The sequence below is a fragment of the Haemorhous mexicanus genome, chromosome 13, assembly GCF_027477595.1.
Source record: "Haemorhous mexicanus isolate bHaeMex1 chromosome 13, bHaeMex1.pri, whole genome shotgun sequence".
Classification (NCBI taxonomy): domain Eukaryota; kingdom Metazoa; phylum Chordata; class Aves; order Passeriformes; family Fringillidae; genus Haemorhous; species Haemorhous mexicanus.
Genome location: NC_082353.1, coordinates 16,053,344 through 16,078,312, shown reverse-complemented (window position 1 = coordinate 16,078,312; position 24,969 = coordinate 16,053,344). Strand labels below are relative to the sequence as shown.

Genomic DNA, 24,969 nt, shown 5'->3' with positions numbered 1-24,969 from the left:
AAAGAGGCCAAAATGATAGCAAATGACTGTCCCTATGAACACACACCCCATTGTAATAGAAATCGTGATTTTTAATTTGATTTCAATTATGTTATGGACCACAACCTTAGGGCTATAGATTAATCCAGATTTGCTCAGATGAGAACCCATCCATCAGCCCTGCTGTGACTATGTTCTTCTAATCAAATGCAATTAACAACTGTCATGAAACACTAAAAAAACCACTTGCAAACTGCTTAATGACTCCCATAAACTGAACTGATTCATGTAATTTTTGAAATTAAGTTTCAATTAGGTCCAAAGAATAATGAAAACGCAGATTCTGCTGTGGACATATCACCTCAGTCTGAGCAAGGAAGATAAATAGCTCTTTTTTCCTTTTCATTGGGAAAAAAAAAAATTAGCTGCTAAATCCCTTGTTTTGTGTAGCAAATGTTGGCCAGTGCACTCAGGCTGTGAGTAAGCAAAGTTTTGCTGGCATGTTTACTCACAGGCCTTTCTAGACTTCTCTCCCATAGGATGCAACCATCAAACTCTCAATATATTTCATAAAATTATGACAAAATTTGATTTAACTTATAGATAAAACATCCAGAAATCAATCCTCAGTGATGAATATGTGTTAAAATAAATGCAGTCCAGTGCAAAGGCTAAATTCCCCTTGCAGGAAGGATGGAAATCCTATTTCTCCTTCCTCTGACTGAACCTCTACCTGACCCAGAGGGACCAGCAGCCCTTTACCCATCCTGTCCTGTTCCTCCAGGCTGGATGTCCTCCCTGCCTGCTGGGTGGCCTGGTGCTTTCAGGACAGATTATCCCACATCTCTGCAGATTACAGCAGCATTTTAATCAAGTTGATATCTTTTCTCTGTTTACACTTACACTAATGGGATCAGAGACATTTCCCCAAAGTTTTCCTTTCATCACAGCATAGATTTGCATGCCTGTTTTGGACACTCAGACAATGAAGGTAGTTTCCTGCTTAATTGTGTCTTTTCTGACAGCATAAAGTGACAAAATGTCTCAGGCCAGGCTGTGCTGCTGTGACTCTCCCTGCAGTCACAGCCCACAGATCAGCCCTCCCAATCTCTCACACTTTTGGCCCCTACCTCTAATCCCAGCTCTCCTCCTGCCTCTGCCTTTATCCTATAACTCATCAGAAATCCCTCCCCTCTCTCTGCCTGCACTTCCACCATCCCTGTCTGTGCCAGGGTTTTGGGGGTGTGTGGGAGCTGAGCCTGGAGCTGCTGTGTGCTCACACAGAGCTCAGGTGCTGGCTCCCATCACAACCAGCCTTGGAGCACCTGCAACAGCCTCTGAATGCCACCAGGTCTCTGACAGCTCAGCCTGACCCCCATCTGCAATCCCCACCTCCCTGAGCACTCCCACACCTTGGCTCTGAAATTGAGGAGCCCAAACCCACGTCCTGATGGTGCCTTTTCATTGAAACCCACAAAGCTATTTTGGGTCTGTTTGTATGGTATGGCCAGATGTATTCAAACAGAGACTAATTCCACCAGCACAAACTTGTCCTCACATAACTTCATTTTCATCCAGACTGAAGCTTTTCAAGCAACAGCAAGGAAACCCTTTCAATATTTAATCAGCTGCATGGCCTGGAACAGCAGGGACCAGCAGCAGCTGCCTGGCACAGAGTGGGCAAAGGGGGGTGAGGGCTCTCATCCTCACCAAGCCTCTCTCCATCCTCCTCTACAAATTTGCTCTGGAGAAAGCCAAATGTGAGCCCTGTTTCAGCCTTCTGCTCTAGCTATGACAGCTTTCCAACAGCATGGCTTTGAAGCACCTTACTTTTCGTTCCTCCCTTCCATATTCCTTGACATTTCCCAGGTGTAAATCTTCCTTCCTTTCCTACTGATGCTGGGAAATTGCTGTGCTCAGCACCCTGTAATTGTGAGTCAGCAGGACCTGAGCTCTCTCCCATTTCTTTCTGGTTTTAAAGCAGGCAGGGTGTAAACTTTGGCTTCAGACCAGGCTTTGCAGAATTTGCAGAGGGCGTGGGGGGGCAGAATTAGGCTTTCCCTAATCTTTCCTCATTCCCTTAGTGCCTGTCCTGTGTGTGTCAGGGGGATTACAGGAATTGAAAGGCCATCACCTGTTGTGGTTTGGCTGTGCAGCATTCAGCACAGACTCTGTTGGTGGCCACCATGCTTTAGGAGGATAGCTTGGAAATAAAGCCTTAAGGAGAGACCCCAAAGTGACCTGCTTCAGTCATGCCTGCCTTTCCAAAATCATGTCACAACACCAAATGCTTTCTGGTCAGAAATGGTCTATGAATGTCTCCAAGAGCCCCTGATCTCTGCAAGATCCCCAGTAGCCAGCAAGGCTCTGGTTTGTCCCTCCCCTGCTGCTGGGCACCCTGGGCTGGAGGTGTCTGTGCTGCCCAGCACCCCCAGGCATTCTCTGATGGTTTGCACTGTCTTAGCTCCTAAGAACAAAGGATTCTCTCTGGCTAGAATTATAAAATAGATACTAACAACCGACCCTAAACACCCTTATCTAAAAGAAGAAGAAAAAAAAAAATCACCAAAAGCATATCCAATTAGTGATATAAATAATAAGTACAAGATTAATTAAAATGACTCTTAATTCCCATCCTCTGGCTCTGAGAATGCAAAAGGCATTCCCCATCTTCCCAAGAGTGTCCCAACATCAGGGCATCACCAGAGTTCCCAGAGGGCCAGTGTCTGGCAGTGGTGGCAGCAGGATTTGTCATGCATGCTGGCCCCACTGGAGATGGGCTCCCTGCTCCTTCCATGCTGGTCACAGCCTGCCTTGGCTCACCAGGGAGGCTCAGCCTGCACCAAGCCCAGCCATTCTGGGGCTGAATTGCAAGTGAAAAGACTCCTCCTCTCCTCCTCAATGCCAGCAAGTCTGACTTTTTCAGCAGCAGCAGCTAGACATCAGGAGAAGAAACCACTGGGATTTCTCAATCTGGGTCTAGGAATAAATCATTTAACACCTCATTTACACATGCTTATAATTAATGCACACTAGATTACTAGATTGCTGCAATGAAACAGTGCTGATAAAAGATCTGAAATGCACTGGGCTGCAAGTGCATTGGTTTGGGGGTGCAGAAGGACAAAAGAACCCCCCCAAGAAATGGCTGATCCCACTGGCTCCCACTCTCACTCTCAGTGGAAGCAGATGAGAGCAATTTGGGTCAGATTTCCTCCTTTGTAGTGTGCTGAAAGCATTTGAGAGCCAGTTGCCATTTTGTAAAAAGCCCACACCTCCTGTGGCCACACATCTTCTCCTGCTTCCCATCCATCAGGTCATAGAGAGCCCTGGACTTTGTGTACAGAGCAGAATTATCACTTTTTATTTTACTGCATTATGAGGTGCCATATCTCTCACAGTAGCCCATCTATCTCTAATTCTGGTATAAGTCCACAGAAATTTTACTTATTTTACTGGATTTACAGCCCTGAGAATGACATCAGGATCCACCCACCCAGGACAGTTTATAAATCTAAAGAACTTTTATCCATCAGTAGGAACTTTTATCCATCTGTGCAACACACCCTCTGTGCCAAGTACAGCTGGAGAAGAATTTTGCATGCCTCCATTCTCATCCCCCAAACCCTCAATCATCCCCTTGGAGGCATCAAATCTAGTCTGCCTCTAACCTGATTCCCCAGATGTGCTGCTCCCCGAGGGAGTGTGACTCACAGGAGCTGCAGAACCAGGTGTGACTGGGCTGGATGGAGGACCATGACTGCCTAAAGAACTGCAACATAAGTGAAGTCCCTCAAAAAATTCCCCACCACCTCCTCTACGGGGGTCTCCTCAGAGTGTCAAGGCAGAGAGGAGACACCAGGAGAGTCCTGTATGCCTGAGAAGGGCTTGGATATAAGTTCAGGAGGTCAGGAACCTGCGAGCTGCAATGATTACAGCAGTTAATCTGCACCAGCCTGACCACCTGCCACGGAGGGCAAGAGAAGTGTCCCTTGGAGGAGGCAGGATTTTCCCTGCTGCCAGGAGGGATATGGTGGGAGCAATCCCTGAGACACCACTTGTGTCCTGGCAGAGGACCTGTCTTCAGTTTGCCTGCAGAGAGCAGGAGGGCTGTGAAGCCTGTCATGTGCACGTGCAGATTGGCTCTCACAGCACTTTCCCCAGGGTCAAAAATATCCTGCAGGGATCTGTTCACCTGTCACATTTTACAGAACACCCCACAGGGGTTACCTTGGCCAGGACTGGGAAAGTCTCTGCGTTGCAGTCAATCCCACCTTCCTTCTCCCCCAACCCCAGTGAGTTTCCTCTGCCCTAACCCTGCTCACTAAGTCGTGACTGCAGGGGGAGAACACCCAGGCTGAGCAGATGGGCTGTGAGGGAGGAAGCCCTCATTTCAAACACAGAGAGCTGGTGGGAATTCAGCAGATGTGGTAAGAAAAATCTGGAGAGACAAGCATGAGGTGACAGGATTCCAATTTCAATCAAATAATGTGGAAGTCTCCCAGGCAAGGAAAGATTTCATCTTCCATCTCCTTGATTGCCTTGTCTTGAAGAGATGATGACTGATGCCAAGTGCCATCACAGGAGTGATCTGGAGTATTCTTCATTTAAGATCCCATATGATTCCCTGCCCTCACCAAATGGATTTTTCTTCCACAAGGGAAATCCATCCTTTATAACCCAAATGTCCATAAGAAAATACTAAAACTCAATTAAAGTCATAAAATTCATTAATTCTCTACCACATTCCATTCTGTTTCTGTCCAGAGACAGACTTTAGGATCAGTCCTTCACTTCCCCATTATCAAATCGGGATGGCTCAGGAAATTTGGAACATTATAAACATCTCTATATCCAGCATATTGTAATATTAATTTGGCCCTAGAATTTCATCTTGGCAGAAGCACCAAAGTTATCACAGATGGATATGAGGTTTTTTTCTTTATAAATATTACAGAGCCATTAATTAAACAGGGGAAATTAACTGTGCCAGGCAGCTCTGCAGAGGGACAGGAAAGCACAGTCACCATTGGCCAGCACCTCAGACTGAAGGTGGGATGAGTGCTCACAACAGCAAACTGACAGCAGAGATACCCTGACATCAACATTACTGCAGGTTTAAGAAGATATTTCAACAAGAAAAATAATTTATAGACATTACTGCTGTTCAGAAGCAATGTTCCAGGGAACACGAAGGAATTTCAACCTTTTGAAACAAACCATGGTATTTTGGTTAAAGGACAAAAGCTGTCCTCTCTAAGATGATTTCCTCACATTATCAACCCCCAAAGACAACAAATTGGGCAATTGCTGCACCTGCACTCTTTCCTTCTTGCTCTGTGCTGGGATTTAGTCATGCAAAGCCCTTCCAGTTCCCTGTGTTCTTTTCACCCCCTGCTTACCACACAGATTTAGTCAAAAGGTTGAAACACACCTGACACACACTTGAAACAAAAACTCCAAGTTGAAACCTGCTGCTGAAGAGAGGAGGATCTTTAAATTTAATATAACTGGTGCTTGAAATGTCTAGGTTGCTCTAAAATAATCACAAACCCCAAAGTGACTTACTCTCAGTGCCTCAGCATCTAACATCAAAGAGTAGGAAATGTGTGAGTTTTCAGCAAGTGGAGGTTTCTGCATGAATACATCATGAGAGGAATATTTTTATAAACAAATCATCTCTGAAATGTTCTCCAGAACTAGTTTTAATTCTGCTTGTCATAAATAAATCTAAAACCAAAATGTTTTGGTATCCCCAAATTCTGCACCAATTTTTGGGGAAAACACAGGTCTGTCAAGAAGGTCATATCTTTGAACATTTTAGAAAAATTGCCAAAGCTCCCCCACTACATTTCTCTTTTTTTTTTTTTTTTTTCTTTTTTTGGTTATGTACAGACCTTTGCAGATTCAATACAGCCAGATTGCAAAGGCTGCTCTTAGGTTTATTATTCCCTGATCCTCTTTAAACAAGGGCCCTAAATTCATCCCTGCTATAAAAGCTCTGCTGTCACTCAACTGAGATGCAGGACACCTATTTTGAGAATCCTGTGAGACACTGACATGCAAACCTCTCATTTGGAATAATCCATGTTCAAGACATCAGACAGCTCATGGTCCCAATAGAGTGTCCAGTGAGACCCTCTTCCTTCCAAACATCTTTATCTGCACCTCTCTCTGTATCACCTACTGGCAGAACCTAGGGGACTGGCTTCAGTGAAAAATGCAGTTGGACTTTAGGATGGAGATAGTTCATCAGCTAGGAAAGTTGAGAGGCTTTATGTATCAACTCAGAGGCAGGAATTTATAACTGACATCCCACAACTCCTGCAACAACAAGCACAGGGCAGAAAAAGCAGCATTCAGGTAGGAGCTCACATAGGACCACATGGAAAATATCAGACCAAGCTGGAAATCACAAGGGAAAAAAGATAGAGGGTGGGCAATGGATCTGCCTGTGAGTGAGAGCTGGACTGCCCAGGCACACACATCGATCTGCCTGATTCCCAGCCTCTCACTTGACAGTAATTAATTTGCTTTGATGAGCACTGATCCCTGGAAAAACTTCCCTACAAACCAAATGAGCTCCACTGTTTTTTTTCCTGTCTCTTTTCGCTCCCTCCTTTTGCTTTTCTACCCCTTTAAGCTCTGTTTCTTTTGCATCTGCACGGATTGCCCAGAACAGGACCAAAGAGAGAAAAGCATCGTTGCTTACCAGAACTAGGAAATATCTCACCACATCCATTCACCAGCCATTTCCCTCTGCCTAGCCCGCCGAGCTGCTCCTGAAAGGTTTGCCCCCTTCTGCTGGGATGCCACAAGCCGGAGATTAGAAGTAAATGCTCTGCAAGCCAAGCCGATCATCCCGCTGCGAGCACACCCAGGTACTGAGGCAGGAGCGATGGAAAAGTCCCTCAGCCAGCAGAAAACACCCGCGCAGGCACACACACACCCCCAGGCACGGAGCAATGGGAGGGAGGGAGGGAGGGAGGAGAGCAGATGGGAGGGGGTGGCTTGGGGAAACCAGGCAGCGGGCGATGCTAACGTGACAGATGTGTTGACTTTAAGTTAAACAGGAAATTGAGGATGTTCGACGACGCAGGAGGAAAGGCATTAGCTCACATTAAAGGCAAAGACTTTCCATGGTCTTTCCCTTCTTTGCTTTCTCTCTTTCACCCAGGCTTTCTCCAGTGATTTCGAGCTCTGCCTTTCCAGGCAGAAACAAGCCACGGTTGATACTGACTCTGCCTGTGTGTCTGGGCAAGGCAGGAGCTGACACAGAATTCCCCATCCTAGCAGTGAGTTGGGAGACTGTTCTTTCATTCCCTCTTCAATTCAGGCTCCCCTGACATTATTTAAACAGCATCCTCTAGATGATATAGGTAAAAGAGAACGCTGAGCAGGAGAACAAGGCTTTCAATTTGTCCCAGTTCTGGGCAGGGGAAAACACAGGGTCAAAATCCTGATTTAGCTTATGTAGGATAAGCAGCAGAGAGTGTAATAAATTGATTTAAATGCAGGGGAAATAAAGTGTCTTGGTGCACTCAGCTTCCCTATGAATAAACCCAATTTTTCCACAGTCCAGAAAAGGGTGAACAGGCTGGGTCGGGGGGATAAGAGCTGTACTGTGAGGGTCCACAGGTCCAGGGGGATGTAATTCCAGGGCAAGGTGGCTACATGTCTAGGCAGCAGTAAAATGTGAAGAGAACTGGGGGGGGGTAAAAAGCCCACTGATTTCTTAGTTACAGCCTGGAAAACCGAGTGAAGGAAGGCAAACCACTCTGGCTTAGAGCTAGACCCCAGCTTCTAGAGATTAGGGCAGGAAGAGAGTGGCCCCACCAGAAACCCATGGTCAGAAAATCAGCTAGGACACAAGGACTCTGTTCCTGTTTCATGAGCTGGTCCTCCTTGCTGGCTTTTTCCACTCCCTTTGGCACAAGGAGGAAGAGCCCCCTTGTCATCCCTGCAGAGCTGGGTGTCAGCCACAGCGCAGCCTGCACAGCTGAGCCTTTTTCTTTCATCTTCCCACAAAACTTTGTCCCTAGACTCACATGTAGAGGGTCAAGAATATCTCTTCTGTGGCATGAATGGGCCCTCAGGGTGAGATTAGTGACAGGACTCCTTTTTTTTCTAGCAGCTGTGCATTAGGTAGAGAACAGAAATCTGCTATGGGCACTTGCTCCATAATGGAGTGAAATATTCAGGTTTTGGTGCAATCTAGCCTGCCTCCCTGTTTGCATGCCATTCTTCCCCACCCCCTCACTGTCCCTGGGCTGTGCTGTTGGCCTCCCTTCAACATTTTAATGCAGTATTGACAGTGATCCATTCACACTCCACACAGATGAACCTGACTTGCATCCCCAGATTCCCATTTGCTGAGCCAGCCGAAGCAGGAGGGTTTGGAGCATCTCCTTGGATGGATCAGCTGCACTTCCAAAAGCATCCCTTTTTCTGGTTAGAGGAACAGCTTGGAAAAGTCTGGCAAGGATATTACACTTTGGAAAACTGCTGCCTCGGGGCTCTTGTCCCTCCTCCTACCTGCTGCCATGCTCCCTGTCTCTGCAATTATTTATAAAGCTCCATGTTCCTTCCCAATTGGGATGTTCCCTTTCGCCTTGCACGTCACTCCTGTGTCACTCTGTGTCTGGGCCCCTGGTGACCTCTTGGAGTACTTGGCAAGGCTGGCAGCAGCCAAATGAGTCATCAGCAACCTGCTGGCATCTCCCTCCCTCCAGCCATGGTCCCCCTGGCTCCCACCGAGCCTGGCTGCAGCCGGGGAGGCCTGGGGGAGTTTAAAGCTGTCTAATCCCCTGGATAATTCATGAAAAGAGGATTACCCATTCTGTGCAGAGCCCTTAACCTAAATAGAAACCAGCCTTCCCCTTGCATTGCAGCTCCTGTGGCATGGAGGTGTTTTCCCTGCACTGCTTCCCCATCCCATCTTGGGGGTTAACTCTGCTCTTGCTCAAATCTGGGACAACCTGGTTCTAACCCATGGAGCTACAGTGAAACAAAACCAGGGTTTGCAAAGCAGGGGTGAGACTGTGTTCTGTGAACAGCAGCAGGATCAATGCAGACTCATCCCCAGAAGCACATTCTCTCCCCAATAAATGGCATACTCCTCTGTGGGATCCTGCCCCAGGACCCAGGCTCTGGCTCACCAGGGGCTGGGTTATCCCTGCAGCCAGAGGGTACAGCCAGAGAGATGGTGAAAAGGGAATAGTTAGCATGTTACCTTTCCTGCATTCAGAGATGGAGGGATAAACTGATGCAGGAGGGATTCCTGATGGATTCAGCATCTTCCTGGGAGACTACAGCAAGCCTCACCTCTCTCCTCATTTTCTCTCTCCTAGTTTTCCTGAGTGTGTCTCCTCACCTGCCTCTGGTTTTCCTCCTCTCCTCTTCCCCAGGTCTGACATAGCCACCACAGGCTCCCCTTTCCTACAATGCCTTTTTTTTTTTTCTTTTTTGGCAGTTAAAGTCCTTATGGGACTTTAGTCACCGTAACATTAAAGCATTCATTAGCACAGGAGTAATTCCATAATCTCTTCAGAAGAGAACAATTTCAGAGGTTCAGCTGGAAAATCAATTTGCCAGCTTGACGATGCAGGAAGAGGATTTTCAAGGCTGGCTTTGGCATCCCCAGCAGGACTGTTATCAACTCTGGGACTTGGTGGCCAGGAAGAGGCCACCCACAGCAGCTCTGAGGGGAGGTGGCAGGACCTGGGGCTGTCATGTGGCTCAGGCAAGGAAGGAAGCTGTGGAAGTTGCAGGATGAGCCTCAAAACCAGACCTGTCTTACCATGTTTTGCCCAACAGTGTGCAGTACAGGTGGGACAGCATCACCATGGGTCATGGGGAATTTTCCTGCCTTTTTCATCTCTCATACTTCATTTCACCAAAGCAGTGCTCCCAGCTCAGAGCATGAAAGGGGTGCATCTTAAGCATCCTGCCTTTTCCCTGCAGTTATAGGCTAAACTAGACTCTTGCACCTCCTGTACCAAGTACCTGCCCATGTGCTCTTCCTCTCCTCATGGAATTTTTCACACTTTGACTGTGCTGTCAGAAGCTGGGTTCAACACCCTGCCTGCAGGCACACAGCCAGATTGGCAGAAATCATCTGCAAGTGCAAGGCTGACTTTAGGGAAGCATCCAGCTCTGTGCTTGCAGGTTGAGGGCTGCCTCAGAACCTGAGTGGGCTTCCACCTGCAGCTCAGCTCAGGTCCTTCAATCAGAAGTTGTCAGGTACCAGAGACTTTCATTTAAAGATGTTCCAGAGCACAAACTAGTGCAAAAAGCTGCTTCATGGGACAGACCTCTCAGAATCTGGCAAGCTGAAGTGGGAGGCTGTCTCCTGTCAGCTGCTTTCTGGTCCTGGCTTTGATGCTCCCAAAGGGCTCCTCAGCACCCACATTACAGAACTGCAAAGTTGTGTTAGGAAAACCCAAGGTGTCCTTGCAGATCTGATCTCCAGCTGAGTCCATCTGACAGTGGTGGACATGCTTTTGACAGCAGAGCTATGAGGAGGAGAAGCAACAGGAGTCAATTAGGACCTCTTGGAACTCTTGAGACCCAGAGCCCCAGTGTGGGTGCTGCTACCTGTGGTGGCTCTCTTACAGTGAAGGGAGAATTCCCCTCCTCTTTCTGATGGAAGAGGGCTTTTCTATTGTGGATCAGAAGAAGCCATGGTTGCTGCCTCTGCTCCCACTCCTTCCTCCAGGCTGTTCTCTAGGAGTCTGACCATAGACATCCCACTGCATGAAGTGCTTTAGGGCCCCATGTCATTTAGGGCAGAGGCACTAAGGTGTATTCCCAAATGAGCAGCAGATGTTGGGCTCAGTGTCTGGGATGATGAGTGCAGAGCTGTTGTATGTTCAGTGTCTGGCTAAGTAAACCAGAGAATTAACCCTTTTCCTCTCCCTTCCCCCAAGTGATAACACCAGGGACACAGAGGAGACATGAAACAGCAGTTTTTATGCCATGTCAGACCCTTGACTTTCTCTCAGCCTACCAGAAGCTTCTACTCTGACTCCTCATGGCAGGAGTCCCCCATAAGCTCTAGTGGGTGCTTACAAGTTCCCAGCCTGAACAGAGTCAGGGATCCCCCTCAGCACACACGGAGCACTGCATGCTCCTCCCCTGAACATTATCACCATCAGGCTGTTACTCTTTTCCTTTTTTTCTCAAGATGAGGTCATCCCTGACAAGTAATATCCTTGCAGGGCCACTTTTTGTCCATTATTTTAATGGGATCTTGGTGTCACGGATCATATTGCTGCAGTTTGACACATGTAATAAAATTTTCCCTTGAACAACACTTGTCCTCCAAAAGAAAAATAATCCCTGCAGAGATGTGTGCCTGGATGTGTTACAGGATGTGCTGTGGGCATGCACACATGCACGGGAACTTGTCACCACAGCACCTGCATCCCACCACAGCCACCGTGCAGGGAGCCAGCCCTGCCAGCTCCCTGTCACTGCCTTCTCTCTGTGGCTTCATTTAACCCTTCCCAAGAGGGGACACTAAGTGCAGTTTTTATCTTTAGCTGCAGTTGGCTCTCGTGGAGTGGACGGTGAAGGGAGGACAGTGGCAGTGGGTGCAGGACAGCTCGGTTGGTGCGCACAGGCGCGGCACACTCACAGCCCGGGGTGCCACCACCGCCACAGCCCCGCACCATGGGGACACCGCAACCCCTGTCCCCGAGCAAACAGCTTCTCCCTGTCCCTGCCAGTCCACCCCGGACGGAACACACCAGGAGCACTCCGGTGCAAACTGCTCCAGCCCAAGTTCGAACTCTACAGCGCAGCAGCTGCGGGACTCCCGGCAGAGAGGGAAGGCAGCATAACGGGGCTGGTTTGAACCGTGCCCAACTGCTCCGAGCCCTCCGAGCCCAACGCACTGACCCAGCCCCTGCAGCTCCCACCGATCCCATCGCAGTGACCCAACCCCTGCAGCTCCAACCGATCCATCCCAACTCAGCCCCTGCAGCTCCCACCGATCCATCCCAACTCAGCCATCCACTCCGCGCCCTTGCGCATCTTCTTTTTCAGCGGCGCCTTTTGTTTCAGTTTCTTTTCCCGGCCCGGCACAGAGTCCCCCGGGCTGCCAGCTGCCCCCGTGTTCCGTGGGGCAGAAGGAGCGCCTGGCCCTTACCTGGTGCGGCCCCGGGGCGCTGCGGGGTGCGGGAGGTGCGGGGCGCGGCGGCCGGGGCGGTGCGGCGCAGCGCGGCTCTGCGCTCGCATCTCCTCTAGCACTGATGCAGTCCTGCCAGGCGCCGCATGCCAATGATGCAGCCCCGGGGATCCCAGCCCAGGAGCCCCAGCGCTGGGAGGGAGCCCAGCGTGCCCTACCTGCTTCCCTGCGGTCCCCAGCCCGGCTGCGGAGCGAGCGGAGGCAGCCGAGGAGCGGCGGAGAGAGCGAAGAGCTGCACAGCAGGCAGGGAGAGAGAGGCAACGCTTGTGTAATTTCATCACGGTAATAAAATCCAGAGTCTAAGTGTTGCAACTCTCTAGCAGGGTTCTTCATTACATGAGGGAATTTTTTTTTTTTTTTTTTTTTTTTTTTTTTTGTAATTGCTGACACTCAGGAATGTTTCTAGCTGGAAGCAGAGGGGAATTCCAGCATGACTGGGCATCCTTCATCTCTCCACTTCATATATTATTAGACCATTGCTACGTTTGAGACCCCTCTCCCCGGGATGGCTGGGGAAGGGGCATGTTTCAGACAAAATCCTGGGAAAAGCCTGTTCTGTTTAAAATTCCCTTGTGTTTATAATTGGCGAGCTCATTGCCAGAAGAGTAGCAGGAAATATCCAACTGTCCATGCAATTTGGTGCTGGAAAGAGACCATGTGGACACAGCAGCATGGAACACAGCCTGCCCTGGAAATCCATCCCCACCAATCTGTGTTATTAAAAGAGATAAGCAGTAACATGAGGAGGTGTCTTACTGAGGAGCAAAGCATGCAGCTCCTAAGAAAACCTTCCCAGTGCACATGGGGGCCATTTCCACACACAGCAACATCTCTCCATGCAGAGGTGCCCAAATCAGTCCAGATAATGAGAGCAATATTTTCACTGACAGATTTTCATTGCTGCTTCTCCTAACCTAAAACTGAAGAGCAGCATGCATCCACAGGCTTTTCAGAAACACAACAGAGGCAGATTTACAGGGCAGCATGAATTCCCTGTACTTGAGCAGAGAAATGGAAGTGAAACCCCAGCCAGCCACCCTGCCTCTGTCAGCAGGTGACATCTGGAAAGCCACTTTCCACTCTGTACCTCAGTTTCCCCACCTGTAAGACAGCCCTGGCACTACTGGCCCCTCCAGGCTGTATGAGCACTAGGGACTGTCACTCCTTCACCTCTTTCCAGGGTTCCACCAGACACATATTCCAACTTTTCTCCCTGGTCTGTGTGCTACTGCACCCTCCCAGCTCACCTGATCTGAATCTCCAGCTCAGCTGTGCTTCTTGTACTAATTGACAGCATTCCAAATGGGGCCTGTAAATTCTCTGTTTATCTGATGGCTTGCTGGTACAGTTCCTATGACTGCACTGGGGGCATCGCTGCCATACAGAAAAAGCAGTAGGTGATTAATTCAGATCTTTTCTTTTTCACACCCACTCACAAAAATTGGAACTCAAATCTGAGGTTCAGCTTTATTCTCCCTTGCACAGTACATTAGCTTAATTGCATTTTGTGTTTGGTACAGTGCACCAACCACTTTGATGTGGGAGCACTTCAGAAGTCAAATTATTACCAGAACTCCTGCACATTACAGGCCAAGTATCAAGGCCTTGGCAAAGCTAAAAAGAGCCAGTCTATCACCATGCCACTGAGCACTGCTTGCTTGCCTGTCACAGCTTCTCTGAGTCCTCCAACTCATTGGTAGTTCAAATCCTCTAATCACGGGAGCTCTGTTTGCAGGTGTCAGATCCATGCTCAGGAAGCACAGCCCCCTTCATGCTGTGCTCTCCTGGAAAGGCTTGGAGCAGTCCCAGCTCCATCCCAGGGGCTGTTGGAGGGAGGCTGCTCTGCCTCACGTCACCTTCCACTTGCAGGAGGGATTGGAAGAGAGGAGAGACATGGCAGGGACACTGGGGGTTTGTCTCCATTCCCAGAAAAGTCCCTGCATCTTCCTACTGTTTCCCACGCAGCAGAGATCTAATTCAGGTAAATGTGTAGTAAACCTCACTGCAGAATGAGCAGAGAGGGAGGCAATAAACCTGGGAGGTGTTCTTTGCTAATGCATTGTGATTATCAGAGTTTCTAATTACCTCTGCACCCTCCTGTGCTCTCCCTGTTAATCACTGCTGCCTGTATCCAGGTACCTCAGCCAGACAGAGCCATTTTCCCTGGTGCCATATGGTGCCAGCAGGGACCCTCGTGGGCTGCCTGACATCCAAGGCAGCAGGATGGGAAGGCCTCACATCTTTCTGTTCAAAAGAGCACATTAATGAAATCTGCAGCAATCCAACTGTCTCAGGGCTGCAAGGAGCAAATGGAAAACAAAGCAGAGCTGCAATGAATAAGTACCTGGCATGGAGATAGAGAAAATTATATAAGCTCTTATATCCCAGGGAAATAGGGGACTGTGTAAAGGCTGATCATGAAGGTGTATTAACCAACAGGACTACACAGGCAAAGAGAACTTGATCTAACCCCACAAACTCACTGAGCACAGGGGAAAGCTCACAGATCCACTGTGAAGCAGGGAGGGATGGGAGATCTGGCCAATCCATGTGAATGGAGCAGAGCCCCAGAGGTGAAATCAAGCCATTTTCCTCTTTTATCCCACCTCAGCAGTTTCTCTTTTGCCTCTTTGCATGAACCAGACACCAGGGACCCTTTCACTGAGGTGCAGAGCTGGGCAAAGCAGGGTACCCTCCTTCAGCAGTGCTCAGATGCTGTGGGGAAGGTGTACAAGGCAAAACAAGAAGTCAAGCGGTGAAGGAGCAGCCTCTGGGATGGCTCATAGGCTTTGGAGTGAAAGGAAGGTAATTAGAGGGAAAGCAGGACTCTAAAAATACACAAACAATGCATATTTCATGGCTCTGCCAGAGCCATGGCTTACATGCCTGGGCACTTACTGTGAGAGGCACTCGGTACCATTGGGTGCTGTGCGGTCAGGGGAGGGTCACTCAGGGCTTTTAGGGTGGTTTTGGGGCTCCCTCCACACACAGACACACACACAGGCGTGGGGGGCACACACAGCACTCACACACACACTCGAGTGTCCCTCTCTCCTGCCCTGAGCCCTCCCACACAGTCTGCATGAGGAGCCCAGCTGACCTGTCCTTGGAGGTGGCCGTGTCCCAGCAGGAGCCAGCAGGAAGCAGCTTTAACGTCTGTCAGGGGTTAAACAAGTCTGAGGGGTGAGGATCTGGGGCCGGCGGCTGCAGGGCGGTGGCAGCAGGAGCTGGGCGGTGCCACCTCTCCAAGGTGTGCAGTGACAGCAGGCTGGTGGCTGCTGCTCCCCACTGGTGACAGCTGTCCAGCCAGAAACAGCCCTTACCTCCCCCTCCCTCCACCACTTCTGCTAATGAAATTTGCTTACAAAAGCCAGAGTCTGGCCTTAATAGAAGGGAAAGTCCCAGGCAATATTTGATTGCACCTTCAATTACACCTGATAAGCAGGATTAGTAATGCAGATAACAAGTACAATGTAAAGAGCTATATAGGCATTAAGTGTAATTATTGGTATTGCTGCCTGATTGCTGGCAGATATAGGTAAAATGCATATGGAATCAATCTGGATATCAAAAAAATAGCTGTCAGTCCCCTGTGCTGTGGGTTTGCTGTGAAGGGATTGTGTTGGCAAGACCCAAAAACAAATTAGGAGGAGAGAGCACAGGGCAAAGGGCCAAAGCCACAACATGCCACATTGCCAGAAAGGGACATGGCTGCTGCCTGGTCTGGGGGAAAAGTCAGCGAGGAAAAAAGGGTTTTACACTGAATACACTGCAATGTGAGATCTGCAGAAGTCAGGGTTTGGGTCTGTGAAAGGTCTCCAGGCCCCCAGTTCAGGTGGGGTGTGTGGATATGCACACACAGAGCCCACTGGCTGGGCCCTGCTGCTCAGGAGCACAGCCCCTTGCTGGCTGCTGTCACTCCTGCAGCACCAGCCTTGCCACCCACCTTGTCACCAATGAGCTGCTTAAAAGGAGAGATCAATTACTGAACAAAGGAGAAATGGGGGGAAACACCTCAATGCATTCCATATTTTCCTCCAGAATTCTGAGATTTTCTAATTAAGGCTCTGTTTCCACAAAGCATAATAGTACTTTTTTTTCTAAAATTAGCCTGTTACTTTCTGCTTGACAGGAGCTCCTGATTATCATGGCAACCCAAAGGGCTGCACAGCTCCTGGAAGACCAGGAAATCCCAGCACCAACTGTGCTTCTGAATCCTGCCCCCATTGCCTCTCAGAGAGGTGGTTCAGGCTGCAAAACACAACCTGCATTTGTACCCTCCAAGCCAAAGGGGCTCCTGAACTATCTAAAACCCACATGACACCACTGATGCTGAGATTTCAGGGCAAAAGTGCAGTCGCTGGGGTGATATCAACTTACCTGAGCTGGAAAGCTGAGCTGGAGAGGCTGCACCACACCAGAAAAATAAGAAATTTACATCATGGTAAACACTTTGCTGAAAACTATTTGTGGCATAAAAACTTCAGTTTTCCAAAGAGCCACTGCTCTTAAAAGGTGCCACTGGTGTGTGCTGTGACAGACCAGGGGATGTGAAGTCAGCTGCCATCCACCAGCAGCATCGTGGCCTGTGAGTGGTTCAATGTCTCTAATCCAGCAGAAACCATTCTGTAAGATAGTCCTGAGTGAGAAAGCAGGGGAACTTTGGCAGGTCTAGGTGTGAGGGCAAAGCTAATGAGCACAGCAGGACCTGTGCTGACAGCACTGGACTAAATACATTACCTAGGAGCTGCATCCTCCAGGTTCACCCTGCATATTATTATTTTTTTTGTCCCCCTTTCCCCCTCTCTTTCTCTAATGGTTTTCTTCTAGGTTCAAAATCCCAAGTACAAGCACAGTGAACCATTAAAGAGCAGCTCACACATCTCTTTTCTTCCCCTGTTTTCATCTTTCAAAATGAAGGAATGTATTGTCAGGTTAACTCTGACTTTGCAGAGCTCTAATGAGTTAGTCAGAGTTTATTTATGTGGAAAGGATGAATGGTTCCCTACATGTTAATAGCACAATCATCAGCAAACCCCTCAGCATTAATATTTAATGTCCTTTGTTATGTACATGCCTGACTGTTATTCAGAGAGGGCTGAGTCAGGAGAGCAGAAGCTGCTGGGAATTGAATAAGCATTATTTGTGGGATTTCTCTGAGTGGAAAATGGAAAGTAGAAAAGATGATGTTTTTATGTGTGGCAGCCCAATTGTCAGGAAACTGCATTTCTGTATAGTGTATAATACATGCAAGGAACTGCTGCAGTGGAACTCTGTGGCTTTTTGCATTACCTGATTTCTTTAATTTCTAGGTATTAATTGTTAGGTTTATTAACCTTGCACATCCATAGCACAGTCTATCTCCCATCTTATTTCCTGCAAGTTAGACAACACAGTAAAATAAAGATGTGAATCCTACATGATTAGCACTTCTTCTCTTTTATATACACAGACAAATATATTGTCTATATATAATATTAAACAAATATTAATCTTAAATCTGTTCTTCCTCTGTACCTGTGGTGATACAGCTGCAAGTTACAGATGGTTCCATCCTGCTCTCCTGTACAGAACAGATATCAGCAGGGTTTTTCCAGATAGCAGAGCTATGCCTGTTCTTCAATTTAAATTGCCCATAAATGCTCTACTAGCAAAACCTTTCCATATTTCCATGATTACTCTGTAACTATAGCAAATGACCTAAGCCTGGTGTACAATACTCATATGATCTGAGTGATTTTTCAGAACACTCTGATAGATGTGGGCATCTAAGGGATAAGCAAATGTGCTGTATTGCATTACAGAGAAATTAAATACCAAGCTGTAATTTCAGATGCAAAGGCTCAGGTTTCAGCTTTTTTCTTACTCGTCTGGAAGAGCCTTTATTCTTGAAGCTGTGCTTTCTGGGGAATTTCCTTGAGGGAAGCAGAGGGGCCTCTCCCTCCTCCAATAAAAGGCAGAGAAAAAAGAAGCTTTGGTATTTTCAAACAAAGTCACCTTAGCTGTTCACTGTCTTTGCTTCTCATCCTATGCACAAGGCTGCTCGAAGCTGGATCAGAAGGGACTTTAGTGAGTTTAATGTGCACAAAGCCAGACTGTTTTCCAGCAATTCATCTGCAAGGGGAAAGGGATGGGGAGGTGTTTTCATAGAATGCAACTGGAATTCTTGTGGGGAAAGAAAGAATTGCTGACGATCCTAGAAACATCTCAGGTATTTGCACCGCTGGGTTGGAACCTTGTGGTATCATCGACCACCGCCGAGGCTCGGTGTGAACTGGTCATTGGGCAGAAACCAGGTGTAAAAATGGAGAGAAAGGGGAATATTTCCCTGAGCAGAAGTGAAGAGGAGGAGGAGGAGGGGAAGCAGAGAGAAGCATCGCTCTGAAAGCGCAGGGAGAGAGAGCGAGGAGCCAGCGCCTGCCAGCGGCCGCGCTGCAGTGCGGAGCCGCCTGCGACAGGGGGCAGCAGGGAGCAGGACGGACAGACGGACGGACGGACGGACAGACGGGCGGCCCCTACCGTGGCCAGGGCACCCAAAACTCCAGGCAGACCCCGGGAAATTCGTCAGCCTCCTAATAACTCCCGTCTAGCAGCAAAAAGTTAAAAAGAATGCAAAGAGTCCATAAAGTCACAAAAATCTGCAGAGCACCTGGTGCAAAGAGATGAGATGGCAGCTGGCTGATGTGCTGGCAGCATCGCACCACTGAGACAGCAGATAGGCACAAGAGGTTATTTTTTATTCTGCAGTTATTTCAGTAGTTCTGTCCTAGCACCCAGGCGTCAGAGTCCCCTGGGCTCACCCCTGAGGAGCTGTGTTTGCCTTCACAGAGCTGCCTAGAGATCATCTGCAAGTGTGAACTACTATGAAGAAGAAAATGGAGATTTGTTTTCCTACTTTCAGCCTGTTTTGGTATTATATCCATGCTCTATGAACAAATATAATGATGATACACCTGTATTCATGTCTGCATTCCTGTTACCTGCAGGTCCTTCAGGAAGTCAGAGATGCAGCTCTGCATTTGCTGATCTCCAAAGCCCCACAATTTACTGACCTTTTCCCAGTTCATGTTTTCCCTCTCCTCAGGATCCAGCTGAATGCCAGTTGCACAGGCATGTGTGCCTCCTAACAGGAATTGCCCTAGAAGGGATTAGATAGAGCCTCCTTTCATACAGCCCCCAGGGTAAAACAACAGGGAAACCCTCAAGCTTTTGTCTTTGCAAAGTGTGTGATGGCTCTGTATTTGAGTTCATGGAGAAAACACACTTTGGGAGCTGCATGACTCGTGTTTATGTCCTCTGCAGCTACATGTAAAACTACAGTGTCAGAGGGTCTCACCAGGCTGTGTGACAGGTCAGCATGTGACCTCAAACACCACTGGCAAGACATACAGGGTTGGCTATCCTCAGTAGGGATGGGCACACAGGCTTGCTTGATGCTAATAAAGATGCTTTTGTGTTGTCCAGCTGGAAGCAGGAGTGACAGGATGCCCCAGGAGAAAACTGGCTCTCATGTGATTTCCAGACTGTTTTTTCATAATCCATAATCTGAAATCACATTAGAGACAGAGCCCAGTCCTGCTCTGAGCTCCTGGGGCACCCAGGGGCTCACTGCTCCTGGCCCGAGCTCACATAGATGGCTTTTCTAAACACAGCTGTGCAGCACCCCTGTGGAACAACAGCCAAATATCTGTGTTCAGTGGAAAACATAGAGCTGGAATTAATTTCTGCATTAAGCAACATGCAGAAACCTAAACTGAGTAGCTAAGATATGCCTGAGTGTGGTGGGATTGCCAGGGCACTGCAGATTCAATTTCTGGCCTCCTTTTGAGCTTCAAGCAATCCAAGGCATGAATGCTCAGAGAGGTGAAAATGGTGCTGCAGATCAGATCAGGGACAGAGAGGAGATGGGGGACACTGTCCACCTCAGGCAGTGCCCAATGCTCCTGCTGCTGCTCCATGTGCACAGTTTGAGAAGACAGACATGAAGCAAATATAAACTCAACTTCTTTTCACTTTTTGCTCCCTCTGTAAGCATTTAAGCACCAGTTACCTTCCTGGGACTGCTGCCTCCCTGGATCTGCTCCTCTTGCTGGAGCAGCTGCATGCTGAGAGCTGAGACTCTTCAATGCCACACAGCCCCAGCCCTCACCAGAAGGAAGCATCTCAGCATCTCATCCTCATCTCTAGCAAGAATGAGGTGCCAGCCAGTCAGCAGCCTCATTTGTCTGAGTCCAGCCTTGTCCTTGCTTTGTTTGCTTCTTCTCATGGCAACAGACAAGCTTCAGAGGTTTTTCACCCACTCATTTTACCTGATAACAGCCTTGAACCAGCATCTGTTTGCCTGCAGGCACAACTTCTCTCTGCTAGTTGGGACCTATTTCTTATGAATTGTTGCTAAATGATATCACTTTGGAATGAGCTCCCAACAAGCTGTGTCTGTGCTACCCAAACTCCAAAACTCCTGAAACTTGCTCCTGCTGGTGTCCAAAGGGTACACAACCAGAGATGTCAAACACATGGGATTCATCCCTCATTTTGATCAAATGGCACTAGGCAAGCCTTTCTGGTTTGAAAAAGCCTCTTCCTGGAGGCATAGAATGCAGGTGCAGGGGTCTGCTCTCTGCTCACCCAGTTATCCCTGAGCCTGCCTTTCTCCTGCCTATGGGGAAACTCCTGTTCTGCTCCCTGCTGGGGCTGGGAGTGCTCCTGCACCAGCAATGGTACATGCCTGTCACTGCTGGGCTGTGAGCTGAAGGAACAGCAAAATGACAACCAAAGTCAGCAGGTGAGCATTATCTGGCTCATCCCAGCCAGCACTGACATTTGGGGTGCTCTCTCACTGCTGCTGCACACTGCTCACCCTGCCCTGCTGCTGGCACGAGAGGGGAACAGAGGTGATGCACAGTGGAGACTTGCACTCAGCTCCTTCTTCACCTTCCAGGTCTTCAGTGGCATTTTACTAAGAAATGTGGCAATTTCAAAACCTTGCACAGAGCTGGCTCAAGCACAGGGACCCCTGTGACTTCCAGTTTGGGGCTGGTTCTAGCAGAGCCATTTTAGATTTCAGCTTCTCTGGCTGGTGGTCAGATGTTAAAAGGGACCAAAGTGCAGCTCAAACACACAAGTGGCAAAAAGGGAACAATGAATAACGGGGTAAAAGTGGGGCTGGGTCAGAGCTGTAGCTTGGTCACCACCAGACCAAGGCTGAGCTGCAGGTGTGGAACTGCCTGTCCCTGTCAGGGGGGATGCTAGCCCACAGAAATGTCACATAGATGCTGCCAGGGATGGGCAAGGAGACCTCAACCTGCCTGGATGAAGCAGGCTGTAGTAGGAGAAACATCAAGTGTGATTGTTTTGAGATAGTGTAATTTTTAAAAATTGGCACAGAGACCACTTGGACACCACAGACACTCTTTGAACATTGCTGAGAGTGTTCAAGGCCAGGTTGGAGGGAGCTCTGAGCAACTTGATTTAGTGAAAGATGTCCCTGCCCATGGTGGGGGGTTGGACTAAGATGATCTCTGGGGTCCCTTCCAACCCAAGCCATTCTATCATTCTGTGATCTGTGCTGAGTCTGGATGTAGGTCAGCCCAGCTACAAAGCACCAAGGGTCCCAGCTCTGGTCACAGCTGCCTATCTCCAATTTTCAGCACAACACAGGATCACATTTTAACTCTTGGTTGCACAGGCAGGCTGTCATTCCCTCACACTGGTGTTACTGTTAAGGAGTGATCAATACCATTTTTAAACACTCCTCTGATATGTTTTGGACATGACCATGTTGGGTGTGGGACCAAAGACAAACACAGCCACACTCAGACACACACTCCAATGTGTAGACACCCTCCACAGCCTCATGTTTCTTGCTGGCTGACGAACAAGGGACCAAATGATCTGAGGGAATGTAACTTAGCACCAGGACCCAGTGCAGCACAAAATCCCACTTGGTGCCAAGGACTTGTGATTTATGCTTTTGTTTCTGCAACAACAGACAGAGGCATAATTTTTTTTTTTTTTTCATAAAAAAGGAGCTTTGCTGGATTTTCCATCCCCTGCCGAGACACAAAGCCGAATGGCAGCCAGTATTCCCAGCAACACCCACGGTTAAGCACCAGTGCTCTTGCCAACTCCTGCAATCTTATCACAAGCACCACAGAGTTTGCTTTCCTTTCTTAAAGCCCCAACTCCTGGAGTTATGGGATTAAGCAGGCAACTCAGCTTTTGATTTTAATAGCAGCTTTTATCCCTCACTGTTAAGAAGAAAAGCTTTTGACTGGGACAGGTTCAAACCTACAGAAACAATAAATAAGAGTATCTGCTTAAAATCTCATATTTTTTAAAGCAAATTTTATTTGGAGAAAGAGTTTTGAATATTTTGGGGGGCAGAACTTGTCAGCAGCTAAAGGAGTCCCTTAAAGAGCTAAAAAAATTAGTCTCAGCTGAGAAGATGCTGCAGGGGGAAAGTAGACTTGAGTTTTCATTTCTTTATCCCGTCAGAAAGATCAGCAAAGGGAGAACGTGGGTTCAGTAGCTAAGGCAAAGCACACTTTGTGTAAAGAAGCCAACATTAAATTTTAAAATGTGAAGACTGAGCCTCCCTAGAAAGGGAATTAAGCCCAGTAGATAAGCTTTTGTCCCAAGGTGAGACTGGTGGATGGTATTGATGTATCAGTGCTCTAGAAGAAGGAGGAGAGGGATCAGCATCTTCCCTTTTGCAGCACTTGCTCCATGTGTTGCAGTCCTGCAAAACTGTCAGAGGAATGGACAGATGTCCCCAGTGCTTGCAGCCCCCAGACCCACATGGGTGATCTGCTCTGGCTCCTCTGCTTCTATGGCAACCTATTGGGATCTGGAGCTGCATCAAATTTTGTCCTATCAAATGCCAAAAGCAACTTCAGTGTGGAGCAACTAGTTAAGAACAATAATTACGCAGATGCTCTCAGAATGGGGCCATCCACCCTTTTGCTGCAATTTTTAATAATTTTAAGTTGAAAAAGCTTGTATGATCCTTGAACACATCAATAGCTTTAAGTGCAAAGTGGAATGCTTTAATAGACCATGGTGAAAATTGTTCCCATAAATGATGAAAAATGTTTAAATCAATAAAACATTTGTTTAGATGACCATATGGAGGAAAGATACAGTCTGTTACTCTTCATATTGGATTGATCCCACTGTGTTAAATTACAGCTGGCTACAGCCCTTCATCCTTTACTGCACAGCTTGACAAGCATGTAAAATATTCACACTGAGCGCAAAAATTTTGAGTGTCTGATCTCTGCATTGTCCTTGTCACTTCCTCCCAGCCAGGGCCAAATTAAAGGCTGTTTAATACAGGGGGAGGCTTTGCTGCAGCTCTCCCACAAGCCTTTAGCCACGCTGGCCAATATCCTCCTGGCTGGCCTGTGGGAGAGAGCAGCTGGGCAGCAGATGCAGGCAGCCTTGCACATGTGATGGCCTGTCTGCCACAGCCCTTGAATTTGGGGTTTATCAGCACCTCTGGGCTCTTGATCATAAATACATAAATGCAACAGAAACCTGGGCTTAAAACAGTTGTTGATGTCTGAAGGTGCCTGGTCTGTGCTTCTGAGAGGGTGACAGCAGTGACAGTGGATGGTGGCAGGAGCAGGCAAGGCACAAAAGGGGGTCTGGGAGCTCTGGGTGCTATTTCCACCCAACCTGGGTGATGCAGCTGGCATTTGCCTGCTTGTACCTCTCCTCAAAACACAGCACAGTGTGGGGTGCTCCCTGTGAGGAGCACAGAAAGAGGCCAGGAAGGTCAGTGACAGCAGCTTTTAAAGCCATCTGAAATTCAGTAGCCAAAGGACCTGTGAATCAGAGTGATAATTCTGGGTACAAATGGATCTTGAAATTGAAGATGTGTGTGTGAAAGCACCTGCCTGCACGTCCCATTGCCCTGTGAAAGCAGGCAGGCCTCCCACTCTGCCCACAGGCAGCTCCAGATGGTGTGACCAGCCAGCTCCATCAGGGAAGACAGCTGCTGAAAACCCATCCATCAGTGGTGGAAGGAGGACAGCCCTTGTACTCCACTCCACTTGAGCCTCTCTCCAACCAACAATGGGCTGGGGGAGGAATAAGGAAGAAGCAGGGCTGGTACACTCATCCCTGCCTTGAGGCACAGTGCTGATCCTGGCCTGACTGGCAAGGCTCAGAGGAGAGCTCAGGCTGGGCTCAGACACAGGAAAACTGTACAGGCACAGCTCTGGCTGTGCAGCCCCAAAGGCAGCACATCACAGGTTCTACTCAGGAACTTGGACCAAGTTTTCCAAAACCCCTTCTCAGTCCAGTTTTGGGATCCCAATGAGTGCCACTGTGCATCCTGCAAACTGACTCTTCTCAGGATCTTGCTTTTCCCTTGGGAAATGGGGATCTGTGCCCTGGTAACTGCTGAGCCATCCCTATTAGAGCAGGGAGAGAAGCAGGAAAAGGAAGCAGAGCTGATGTCCTGACTGGAGCCGGCAGAGGCCACTGCTGTAAGCTTAAAAATAACTCCAGGCTGAGATCTCTATGTGGCCTTCAGTCCCAGGCATGGTCCTCACTCCAGAGTGTGTTTTTCTCTTCTCTGTGGTGTCATGTCTTGGCTCCAGGATCCCCAGGCGTGTTGCAAAGCTCTGGGTCAGAGCCATGCTTTCTGCTCTCTGCAAAGGGGTGATGTCAGTGTCTGTGTCCCTCCCTTCCTCGCCCCCAAACTCACCATCGTCACCAGACAGACCATCAGAAACCACTGCTAGGAAATGCAGCTCCCCAAGGAGCTACTGCATGCCAAACCTGATATCTTT

The 24,969-nt window shown here is 48.4% G+C and overlaps 1 protein-coding gene across 3 annotated transcripts in view; it reads right to left on the bottom strand.

Annotated features, from left to right (window-relative positions):
* SV2B (synaptic vesicle glycoprotein 2B) overlaps nt 1-12,481 on the bottom strand; it is a 63,548-nt gene extending 51,067 nt beyond the window's left edge. Inside the window, exon 1 of one of the 3 annotated variants that reach the window (XM_059858574.1) lies at nt 12,328-12,481. The gene's annotated coding sequence lies outside the window, so the exon portion shown is untranslated. Of the gene's footprint in view, nt 1-6,691; nt 6,851-12,130; nt 12,153-12,327 lie in introns of those variants that run through there. The other 2 variants (XM_059858577.1, XM_059858575.1) reach the window with 2 other exon arrangements.
* Nucleotides 12,482-24,969: the final 12,488 nt, after the last annotated feature.